Genomic DNA, 13,212 nt, shown 5'->3' on the forward strand with positions numbered 1-13,212 from the left:
CGGGGTAGCTTTCAGGGTTTACCCTACAACAGCCTGACCTTTTTCTAATATTTGYTGTCTGCTGAGTAATTCACAGAATTGCCTTTTGGGACCAAGGRAGGGCAAAATTTTCACAAATATGTAAATGATTTCCTTTTCAGGACTAATGTCTTTTGGGATTAATCTGATTCAAAAACATGGAGATAGTTTTTTCACTTCCACCAATTATGGTGGACTGATWATGCACACTTCTTCAAAAACCGTGGAGAAAAAAAGAAGCCATTAAATTTACACTGGAAGACCTACACTTTCTCTCCTGTGCAAATATTTGAAAGCCTATTTCTTCCTCCCACTTCCCCCAAATCCCTCAAATTAATGTCATTTTTTCATCTATGTTCTGCATTTTACATTAACTTATGTKTTTAACTGCAGCATAAAAAGCACTAAAATAGCACTGCTTTATGGAAACAGCCATAGTGTAGTAGAGACATTAAAAACACTGGACAAAGAAGATATGTGGACAGTTCTTTTTAATTATTTAAACTCTATCTTTCCAGGGTTTTATTTATTTTATAGATCTCTTGTTTCAATCACCATGAGTGCTCTCTTCTTTAAAGTGATTCAAACTACTTCTAACTAAAATTCCCAACATAYTGTTTAGTCAAGAAGTAATGTAAGMGTCTCTTTTCCTATCAAGGTAAAGGTGAGCATTTTTTTGTCTGTTTATAAGTTTCATTGTGTGCTTTGCCTTCCTAAAATACATTCGGATGTACCAGAATTTTTCCTACAGGAATCTGTGTTTCAAGAGGGGGAAAAACCCTACTGAACTTTAATTATAAATTGGATGCTTGAATTAGTCCTACCAATAAGTGATTTGAAGTGYAACTCTGCAACTAATCCACTGGCTTTTAAGTCCATGCCATATGCATGCTCAATCTTGCTCTCTATTCTTGCAGCATTTCCAGCACAAACATCAAGTGCCAACTGGAAAGACTGTTTTGAGAAATACTCTTACTTCCCACTGCCTTTACTTTTTTTTATCACATTGTACATAAAAACAATCTAGCTGAATCACTGCATGTGTGGGAATAACCTTCTATTTCTTCCCTGGGAAGTATCCACATATCATCCCTCCTTCCCATCTCTGTAAGCAAASGCTGTGAGAGTCTGCTGCTTCTCTTCCCTCAGGTGATGGAAGATGCATTTTGCTAACAGAGGAGTGAAAAAAAAATAATTGAGAGAAACTGCTACCTCAACTGAGCTGAAAGAAAAACTACTAGCAAAAGAAAAAGATGAAGCAGGAGAAAAAGGTTTAGTCAGGAAAAACAAAGAGAGAAGAGCAGTAATGGGCAAAGCTAATTTATTTCATAATGACAAAGAGTTCAACTCTAGTAATATCTAATTATCTGGAAACACACCAGTAATTCTAACATCTCCTATAAAATACAGCCACAAAGTTTTTTCTTTAGCTCACTTGCAAAAAGGAGTTAGTCTGCTGGAACAGCTGCACATACAGACTAACTATGCAGTTTGCAACCTCACAGTTTAAAATATAGATATATACTTTTAGAAGCCTTTAAGTGCAACTATTAGCATGCACTTYGTACATTCTGTAATTACAGCTTCAGATAAACTTCCAAACTATTAAAACCACAGAGAAGTTGAAGGTATCTTTTTCCTTCAGTGGGGAACTAGTAATTTTTCAGCCTGCCAATTCATTTTGCTTAAAAAAAGCACTCAAAAAGCCCAAACAACGCTTTATAAATTCGCTTTAAAACAAGAGCTTAACAAGTATCAGTATCAACAGTAGTTCAATTAATATTAGCCAAACTTTCTCACTAAAACAGCAACATCTGCGTTTGTCAGAGCCATAACAAAAACTACAGCTACTAAATTACTGTAACACAAAAATAGCCATCTGAACCAGCACAAAAGGTAAGAGAGCAGAGAGTTTTAAAACAAATAAAGGTCTATTACATCAGTTCTGCAAATCACACTATTTGTTACTATTAAACCAAACCAGAAGGAAACAGCAGGTCAAGAATCTGCCTTTTTGTCTGTTTCCATAAAGCCAGGCTAGCACAGYTCTCTATACAGCTCCAGTATATTGCTCCTATTTTGTTAGCGTAGTAAATATTATCACATAAACAAACAATCTGTGACCTTCTGATAACTGGCASCACATGCTTGCTATCTGGGCAGAGGCGAGACTAACACACTCCCAGCAGACTGATGAGCACTTCTGATGCATAACGGGCCTGGGAAAAAATCTCCACCTGAACTCTCTGATGGCAGCAAAAAWCCTGCAGCACAGACTTTTGCCACCACGTGCATTGCAGCAGGTCACCCAATATGAAGCCTGGCAAGCCTTGCACAGGGTTTTCTCACACAGAACAGAGTGGAGAAAATTCTACTTCCATACACACAGCAGGCTCTGTCTGGCAAATATTCTTGTTTATGACTTGATAAATTATTTGACCTGAAAGATTAGTTAAATGAAAGAAYGGAGGGCAATGCAATTATTAACCCCTGTCTTTTTCCATTAGAGTAGATTTACACCTTCAAATGTCCACTCCAAACAAGCCCAYACCAGTCCCTAAGAAGGAAGGGGCACTCCCACAATGCCAGCTTATGCTGTTCACCTCCAAGCCAAGACAGAAGGCTGTTTGAGGTGCAGGTCCCACCAACGGCTGGTGCTGCTGCCACACTTGGCCCCACAGATCAGCAACGCATCCCGAGTGCATTGTGCTCACTCCAGAAACCCTCTGCACGTCCATCTGTGCAGCAAACCTGCTCTGTAACTGCTAAGTAGGCAGGAGAACCAAGAACAGAACAAAACTCTGAACACCTCTCCTTCAGGAACAYGGCATCAAACTGAATAGAATTTAATAGAAAAATATTAAGCCAAATAGCTAGCCACAATTACAGTTTGCTAATTACTTTTCAGCTCCAGAATAAGAACATTTTCAAATTAAATCTGAAGTGTCAGTACGCCATCTGGAAAGTCAGTGCAGATTCCCAAGGCTTTCCAGCATCTTCTCATATTCACAGTCKTTTGGGCAGTGGGGTCTTTTTTGGTGGGTTTTTATTTTTTTTTAGAGGAGGTACTTTTGCACAGCATTTTGGAATTCAAGGAATACAAAACTGAGTCACAAGCTACTTTGCTACATTTCCTATATCAGAAGTATTTAAAATTTATTATGAAAATAYCTGAAGTTCACAGTCACAGTTAAAAACCACAAGGTTGAGTTTGTAGGTTARATTTCTATTCCCTGAGCAAGATGGACCGTGACCCCAGTGACCTGTTTTGAAACAAGTTTATCACCCCTTTTTAACTTTTTAGTGCACTTTGGTGACACTCTGCTACAGTACTAACGCACGTTTAAATGCACTGCTGTCCTGTCATACACAGGCAAAATTAAAATCACAGACATAGTTGTCCCTCTCACTTTCAAATGCTTAAAAGCAACTGCAGTGAGTGCATTTCAAAGGAAGAGGGAGAGGAACAATCACACATACCGTGGCAAAGCTATAAGGAACATTGCAGGTAACATCTGACTTGACGAATTGTTATCTTTGCAGTAGGGGTGTGCTTAGTGAACTATATTCAGATTAAACAATGCAATATTCATTTTGGGACTCATGATGTTGTAATATGCTCCCTTAAAGGTATACATTAGAAACTATTTGTTTGTATTCTGATTTGTTCTCGTGCTCAGACACTCTTGCTTGCAAGGCAGGATGCACAGGTACCAGAAACACCATGGGCTGGGRGCAGTAACACTGCAAAGTATTTTGGAGTCAACAGCCTCCTTCTGCTCTGCTTATCACCACAGGATAGAAAGCCACAAACAACAGCAATCAGAAAAGGACACTGCCAAGCAGATCACAGGAAAATGTTCTCTGTGGTTACCCCTATCAGCCCAGTGATAGAGATTAAGACTTAGCAGCTTCCATGTCACGAACTGCAAAAAACGTTTCTTCCTCCAATGCAGGTGACAGACCTCCTCCTTCCAAGTATCTGGAGAAGCTGGTCTCTGATTAACTTTGTGGATCAAATCATGGGGTTTATCTTCCTTCTTTCCCCTGAAGCTTCAGCAAGTACATCTGTCAGGAAACTACCAACATAAGGCTAGAAAATACTTCACTGAAATACTTCTCATGAGTCCAAAATGTTAAAACACCAACACAACTGAAAGATGACTCCCTAAAGATTTTACAGAACTACCTCAATTGCTGGGTTCTGCTTGGAKGTAATGATAGAATCAGCACATGATGGAAAATGGGAGACTGGTCTGACTCTGACCTAGCATCATAAAGGTGACCACTGGAAACCACTCTAGGATGGGACTTCCCTGGTATGGTACACCTCCTCACACCATCCATATGTGCATCGACACAGCTGTGCACAATATTCCAACAAAAGCAGCAAATGTAGAGTGAGAGGCTGTGCACAGCACTCAGAAACACCCTCAAGATWCATCCAACTCACTTGCTGGAAACAGTCTTGTAAAATAATTGGAAGATTAAGTAAAAGTGTCTCATGTACCCAAAGAATAAGATGCAGCAGTGACCAGTTGTAAGAGAGGTATAAGAGGGTCGCTGTGAGCTCCACAACTGCAGAATCAAARGCAACTGAAAGAACACGTTTCAGCATGCCTGAAGCAGGTTTGCTTCAGAGGAGCAAAGGCTGAAGTGAATTATTCCAGCATATAATGTTCAGTGACTTACTGCCTACAGGCAAATACCACACTGTACAAAAAACAAGGGAGGAAGTTTGTTAATACAGTTATTCTCTTCTTTACTCCAAGGTACTTTTATGCCAGGAGCTGACACTGTTACTTTCTGCCATTGAAACTCTATCTTCTACCAACTGTATGGGCCCTGTCACATTTGTCCAGGTTGTAACAAGAGCAGCTTCAGAAGATCAACTGGTTAGTTCACGTTTAGATAGAAAAAACGATGCAACTGATACACAATGTAATTACAAGAGAGCAACAGAAGCAGGACTGTACTGTCCTTTCTGCSTCATCTCAAAAACTATCCCATAAGAAGCAATCTAACAGCTTGATGAGGCAAACTTCTCTTCCACCTGATATTGGAAGCAGAGGTACATGTAAAGGAGCCGCCYACCTCAATAACAACTAGTTCTTCAAGACAAAAATCAACATGAAAATTTTCTCATGTGAGTACCTGCCAAGTATGACTACTACAGTAGTCATGCCCCATGGATGAATGAGCCTAAGATACTGAGCCCAAAGTGCAACCAGAAGGCTGAATATACAGAACATCCTCACGCACATGAGTTGAATCACCCAACTAAAGAGTATAACAGAACAATGCAAAAATTAAATAAAATTAACCTTAGGACCTAATCTTTTCAGCCTGGCTCAACAGTGTGACCTAAGACTGTGATCTGCAATCATGACCAATATTCAGATCAAGACAGTTCCTTCACCGCACGATGTTGAACTCAGTACTTTAACTGGCAGCTGTGGAAAGCTTGCCAACCAGCAGTGCCTCTGAATATGAAAGAGATACAGCCAGATGCAAGGCACAAGTCCTTCACACCATTTTCAGAAATGATATACATACTTTAGATTAAAGCMAAAATCTTATTGAGGGATAAGCAGGAGGAATGCAAATACATATAAASGAGTATACTTATTGTAACAACCTCCTTGAAATGAAAGAAACACAAAAACCCTCGAAACCAGAACAAAAACTACTTGCTTTTTGTAACACACAGGAAAGTATCAGCTGTTCCTGAAATAACACAGGAAGTGAATAGATCTCAAATTAACAGAGTGAGAATTAAGAAAGCTTAGGAAAGTAAGTTATCACACTTCCTTAGTCCAGCTTAAGCACAGCATCAAGAGGTCAGGCAGGGTCAACAAGCTTTGATTAAGGACTCACTGTCTTCAGACTATACACACACCAGTAAGATCAACCCCTTAGTYATAACTCAAACTACAGCACAATATTCCTGCATGCTGTATTTTAGAGGACATTAAAAGAAGGGCTTATCTATACTTGATATTTGTGAGAGGTTAATRCAAGTTCTTTCAGGTGTTACTGCATCCATAAACAAAGTAATTGTAAGAAAGCACGTGATACTTTTAGTGGGTGTACTTAAACAGAAAGTAAAAGTACACTGAGTGAAGGCAATGAGACAATGCTGCTACTCAACTATATACCCCTCACTTATATAATACTATCCTCATTTCCCTGATCTGGAAGTTTCTAGAGGACTTTAATGTTTGAATTTGTCCATTATTATATTCTACTACTTGTAGAATCACACTATTTCCTCCACACTGTCTTAACATCTTCAGYATAGTGTTGGCTACTTCTCCCATAAGAGATCACGTCGACAAGACAGAAAAGCAGAGGTGCACAGACACTGACTTTGATCCTAAGCCTCTGCTACCATTGTTTTCCAGTAGAAATTCTAAAAAATGCAAATTAACAAAAAATCGCAGAGTGTACAAAATACAGTGTACACACAGTAATGCTGATGTCGAATTCCTCACCATAAAGCCTTCTCAAGCAATTCTAGCAAGACTGCGCCTCTTTCACTGAACATCACTTTTTAATAATTCAGATGTAGTTCTCATACCACGAAGGATGTTATGAGACCATCAGAGAAGCKGATCTGGAATGAGGGCTGCCAAATAATCTTAATTATCACCACGGGAGGAAGAAAATTAACAGATGTTGTTGCATCCCAGCATAAGACAGCCCCAGTCACRCTGAGCTGCTGCTCTAGAGCTGCCCTCCCATCCGTGACCTACCCTGAGAGCCTGGCAGCCCCAAGGGACACAATCTGCGTGGCTCAGCCTCACACTGATTTTGTGACACAGCTTTAAGGGTCAGGAAGAAATGACAACCATCAGGGCCAGGCAGTATCAGAACGTACCTGCACTGAATGCAGCAACTCTGACATGCTGATTGCACAACTGTGATACAACACACCAGCATCACCAATACAAACTTACTGGAAAGATTTATACTGGCTCTAGCAATCTGTAGGACAGGGTTTTGTGCAAACTTAAAAACAAGAGTTCTGCTCCCTTGATTCTTGTCTATCTCTTGCATTGATATACTCAGTTTGTAGTATTGCTGGAAAAAAAAAAAAATCCTGCTGTGTTATCTATTGCTTAAAGTTACAAAATAATTAAAGTTCAAATTGCTCCTGTTATAGCCATTTGCAGCCCAGGAAAAACATCTGAAGCCCATATTGAGTACACCAGTTTTGCTCTCTTTTTCTTGCTTATAGAAATATTTCCTTTAGCCCCTATTTCTAGGCAAAGGGTCAGAAAGTAATACTYAAATAGTCATGACATCTTGAACATTCTTTGGCAGTTCATCCAAAAAGATAATTCAAAAAGACAAACACTCATAATTTAAGAATTCYCAGCATGTTGAAATAATGAATTAGCATTCCAACTGCCCACAAAGAACAGCAATAGCACGTATTTGTTTATAATATGCATTGTGCAAGATTTTCACTGGTTATGTTGCTCTATCACTACCAGCACACTTCCTCAACATAACACCTAAGCTGACTGTAGGTTGAATTCTGCTCCTGCTGCCAGTGCCAACATCCAGCAAGGAGAGTTTATGAACCACATCACACACAACATAAACAAAAAGCTTTGGAGCAATGGCAATCTCTGAAATTTTGGCACATGCATGAYTTAGGGAGCACATACACCAGATTTTAAGATGCTTTCAGAATTCTGACAAGATGAGGTCAATAAAAAAGAAATATTAAGTATTTCTATTATTGCCTGTTCTATTATTTTAACAGTGAAGTTATGCACACAACTTCTGAAAACCAAATTTAAAAGTTTCCAAAGTGAAAACATATTTCACATTCAAATTTTAAGTAAATAAATAGAACAGGAACACAGTACAATAGGGAGATGTCAGAAAAAAAATATTGAAGGGGAGAAAGATGTAATAATGTGCTCTGATGATACAGGTCTCCATCTATCTGTGCTTCCTAGGACTGACAAGATGATACCCAGTTTCCTGAAGCTGACCTTGCTAACAGTCTGACAATTAAAAAATAATGCTACAACCCCAACATAGYTTAACATAATACTAATAAAGACTCAGGGTGAACAGATCCTCTTCCTTCAACGCATACTGCTGCACAAAACACACAGCGGCTCTTGRGAATCAGCAAGCACACAAGAGGGAATGACACACTCTTCCTATTACTTAATATAGACATCTCTATCTACCAAAAAAAGTCTGCCAAACTTCTGTTCCTTATATAGCCACTCCAAGGTAAATAGGTATCCAAGTCCCACACAGAAGATACGAGTTGGAGAAAACAGAACAGTTCACAAGAACACATCCACATGCTGTTTCCTCGCACATGTCGAAATCAGCAGCCTCTGAGGTTCTCCTTAAATTGTTTAAACGAATCATGCCGAAATGCTGGCCCTGTTCCAAAATCCTGCAGCCTCAAGTAATACTGTTATATAATATTCACCRTATATTTCTTAAAGGTTTCATCAAACTGCCTTTAGTCCAGCATCTTCCTCCCCTAGTAAACCTGCTTCTCCCTCCCAACCCCTCCAAAAGAAGTMATTTCTTACTACAGAAGGCTGTGGGGAAATATCTAGTTTCACTTCCATAAAACCGAGCTGACTGCCTTCAAGAGCTGCACAAGCTGTCACAAGGGTACTGCCAGGACGGTGCTGTGGCATGACTCAGGACGAGACAGAGAGTGACAGTGGATCTCATCAGACGGGTACAAGAGAAGGATCTGCACTCCAGTCACATCCATGCACTTCCATCTCACAGCCGACACATGCAGCTATGGAGTGAGCACACAGCACTGCCTTAGGAGGCCTTTTCAGGAAGCAAGCAGATTTGTGTCTATGGATTTTTCCCAAATAACTCTTTTTTACATGAGATGTACACAGTGAATTCACCTGCAGCCTATGTTTTAATGTACGTGAGTTCGCCAAATCCAAAACACGTGCAACTGCTCTAACAGAGGAGCATGAAGAAGTYATGTACACACCTCCTTGCTGTTTCACCAGAAATCAGAAATCTGTGTACGAAGGTGTTTGTTTCACCTAAGTTAAGCACTTGTATCAAATAATGTAACAGTWAATCAAGCACCAAMCYCGYATTTGATTTAAGCAYTTAAGAGTATGTGATGAAAACCAACACAACTGATGAGGATTTTATCAGATTTCCCTAAGTCAGGTGCTCAGGCTGGTTTGAYGTTTTGCTGGAGGTTCACAGACTTGCTCTGCTCACACTACACTCAGCTCTTTCTATTCGTGCTCCACCCCACATGGAAATCATGCTCTCATGGCTGATACCATGCAAAGGCCTCAGAAAACAGAGCTAAGGAAATGCAGGGAAAGTTCACATGCAGACAACTGCCTTAGTGTGGCTCCATATCCTCTGGTCAGCTCACACCTAAGGAGAACGGGTTTGTGTCTGCCTTAATGCACTTTGCTTCTTTCAGAAAAGAAATTACGAGACCTGAGAGCTGACAAATTTCACTGGAAAAACTCAGAATGGAATTCCTGTAGCAAAGACTTATGTCTTTAAGCTATTTGCTTTCCTAAAGTAGTTAAGATTTTATTTCATGGTACCCTCTGTAATCCTGGGCAACATGCTGGGAACCCTCACATTGAACAAGCAGAATTCTGCTCCAGTCTGTGCCAACCAGCTCGGCAGCATGGGAGGGTGTGCATGTCTGTGTGCAACCCAGTCCTGTGGGGTCACAGGATTCTCTCCTTTCATGGCAAAGCYTCCATCAGTACTTCAAAACATGTGCATTCAATATTTCAAAAAGCAGTTTTCTATCCAATCCTCGTTTCTCCTCAGCAGTACACAGCACAAATTTACCTCCTTAAACTCACACATTAACTGGGTTCTAGCATTCAGCGGCAGATTACTGTGAAAACAGCTCCCTACAGAGTCCCCAAATCCACATCTCCTCCGTGGGAACTGGGTAGAACTGGGCTCTTTCCTTTGGCACAAGAATCACAGAAACCTACAATAAATAGGCCAAACTTAAGCGCAAGTCTTAACTTTTGGGTTTTGTTGCACTAAAGGCTTCTTGTTTCAGCAGTTCTTCTTTTGTCAGCTTTTAACCAGGCTCAATCTAAACGTGGCAAAAACTGTAAAACAGTCATTTCAGTATCCCAAATACTTTTTCTTCCTTTCTGATTGTGACACTACTAACATTATTTACTGCTGCCCTCGGGACACACACAAAGAATCCCATCCAAAACCCCCAACCCACACATCCTCCTACATCACTGAGTTTTGCCACTAACTACCCAGCCAAGGCAAACCMAATTTAACTCTTTAAAGGTAGGTATTAAGTCAACAGTAACATCATCCTCGTGCTGTAAAACTTTTCATTCATTTTCTGCATTATCTGCTCTTTTCAGAACTACTGACTGATGACAGCCCCCAGAGGACAGAAGATATGGAAGCTGATTCTGGTGCAAAGCAACTTGCAGGCAGCACTACACAATTGATTTACAGGGATATTTCACAAGCCACCAAGTCAGGAGTGCCACAACAAAGCAGAGTACCTGTCATGCAAACACCTGCATTATTAACAGACCTGCAAGTCTGAGAACTTAGACTAAGGAAAAATATTAAAGACAGGCCAGAATACAATGCACTCAACAGCACCAAGGGAGCAAAGAATCCCTCATGTTGAATGTCTGTATTTCAGTGCAGGTAAATGTTACGAAATACTGTGCATACTTCGTAAAAAATCTACCTTGAAATCAAATCAAATACTGTTGTGRGTTATTTTTTAATTATTTGATTATCTCTCTTATTGTATTTGCACACAGCATTAATTAAGAAAGTACATTTCTCAATAATTAAAAAAAAAAAAGAAAAAAAGCTCGGAAGAAAAAAACAAGATTTGATAGAAGAGTTACTTAGCGTTTAACCAAAAACTATTTCAACATGTTCACCTTACCTAAATCTTTATACCGCTAGTTACACACTGTTATGTGTTTACACAATCTGTTCAACTAGCTAAAAATTGCTGGTTTTCCAGACAGCTGATCAATAGAATTGCATATTCAGARGTGGTTTTGCACAGCCATCCACACAAGTGACATCCTTGCACTGAAAATATGAATGCCACATGTCAGCATTCAACTGTGTGTGCCAGCAAATCAGGTCTCATTTTTCTGAAAATAAATACTGCTCTACARCTCTGTTGTATTCCAAAGAGTCAAAATTAAAGTGATTAACTTAATAAAATTACAGGATGGTATAAAGGGAAAAGCATTGAGAGCCAGCACTGCTTTTTTACAAGATACCTGTTAACACACAAGTAATGATACAACAGCAAYGCTGGTATCTTTTTTATCCCAGTAACTGCTACAACTAATCAACATTATTTCAGAAATTTACACGGGAAATAAATTAAAAATATTTACTTTAGCAACAACTTCATTTGCTAGGTTACAAACCTCTCTATCCATCCTTACTGCCCASTGTCTCAAGAGGTAGAGAGATGCCTTACAACAGACAGTTGTTAAAGAGAAGCTTGCTGTTGGGAATGAAGGCAGCACCTCAGCTCACACCACAGCACAGGAGTGCCTTGGCAGCAGCCACTCGGTCACACTGCAACCTTCACAGGACTTTGGCTTTCCTAGGAAGCTTCAGTTCCTTCTAGAAATTGTTTACACAATTTTTCATTCAAGACTGTTAGCAAACATCCTTTAAAAACTTTCGGAATAGCTCTTTAAAAGCAAACTTCCGTAATTTAGGAAAAGCAATGTAGGGGTGTATTTTAGAGACACTCTACCTTACTTCGCTCTAAATAAAGGAAATAGCTAAAACAGAAGCTCAGCATCATGTAAATACCACAAACTACTCAGTCAATACACATGCAGACTAAGATACCTGAGCATATCTTAATACTGTTAAAAAAAGGTCCACAAGGGGCTACCAGTTAGTTTGAGACTGATTCCACCAAAATTCAACTCTAGCAACACTTTGAATACTTTGGCACAGCTGTTGCTATTGTTATTAATCTCTTGATACAGCTCACTCTTTCCTCCCCCCATTAATATTACCATTACTCTCTTGTTGAAACTTACCCTTTTCCCCCCCCTCTATCTTCAATGCAGAAAAAAAATTATGAATTCACAAGACAGCATGTGAGAAAGCACTTCTAAAGATGTTCCTCAGCCTTCAAGTAAATAAGTTACAAGGCAGAGTATAACCAGAGTCCAAAAACTAACTTGCAAAAAATCAGTACTTGGTATGTTCTACACACATTACTTTTAAGTTGTGTGAAGAAAGATGCAGGAAGTTCCAAGGTACGTGACTAAAAAACTTTAAATAGCATACTTTTGCAGTGTCATTTTATAAATTATTACAATCCCAGCAGTAAAGGTAACACAGGAGCTAGCAAGAAAACAGGGAGGCAGAGGTGGTAAGAGCTTGTCTTCCAAAACAATCAGCAAATTTGAGTAGTCATTTTGACAAATCTTACAGAACAGCAGTTTCAGAAGGCAAAGAGGTCATTGGTTTCCTGTSTGAGGGGGCTGAAGGACCCTTAAGTACAAGCTAAGCACACAAAACTCCTGCAACTCAATCACTACTGATTTCTAAAATGAGCTCTGCCAGGCCTTCAACTGTTACCATACACCTCCGTCATCTAGACCCTGGARGGTTCAAGGTAAAGGTTATGTTTTGAAAAGCGTGAACTTTACAAAAAAAAAAACAATTCCACAGAAGTTACCAAATGGCCTTTATCCAGGGCATCGCCCGTATCAAAAGCCATCACTGTGTTTAAAAGAAGGGGAGGGCTCAAACCAGTTTTGTGGCAAACAGAAGATATGTGATTGCCTRCCCTCCGTCTCTGTGGGCTCGTGCAACGCCAACTGATGACACCTAAGCTAACACAAAAACACTAAAGACAAAATATTCAGATCAGCACATGCATTCAGAGATCCATGACAACCATTAATAACCCCACACGGAAACCCCCTGCACACTAYACATGCATGGAAATTTATTTCTGAGAGCAGGTGCCTGCCTGGATGCATACCTCCTCTGCCAGGTCTCAGAAAACACACTCCCCGAGAAATTACCTAGTCTGTGCGCTTTCTTTTGACACCAGCAGATTATTACTGTTTTTTTAAGTTCTAGTCCCTACCACGCATTTGTTCCGCAGGCAGCACAAAGCGTTAGAGGTGAGCTTGACAG

Source organism: Malurus melanocephalus, unplaced genomic scaffold, assembly GCF_030028575.1.
Source record: "Malurus melanocephalus ecotype Western Australia unplaced genomic scaffold, MMel_1.1 scaffold_255, whole genome shotgun sequence".
Classification (NCBI taxonomy): Eukaryota; Metazoa; Chordata; class Aves; order Passeriformes; family Maluridae; genus Malurus; species Malurus melanocephalus.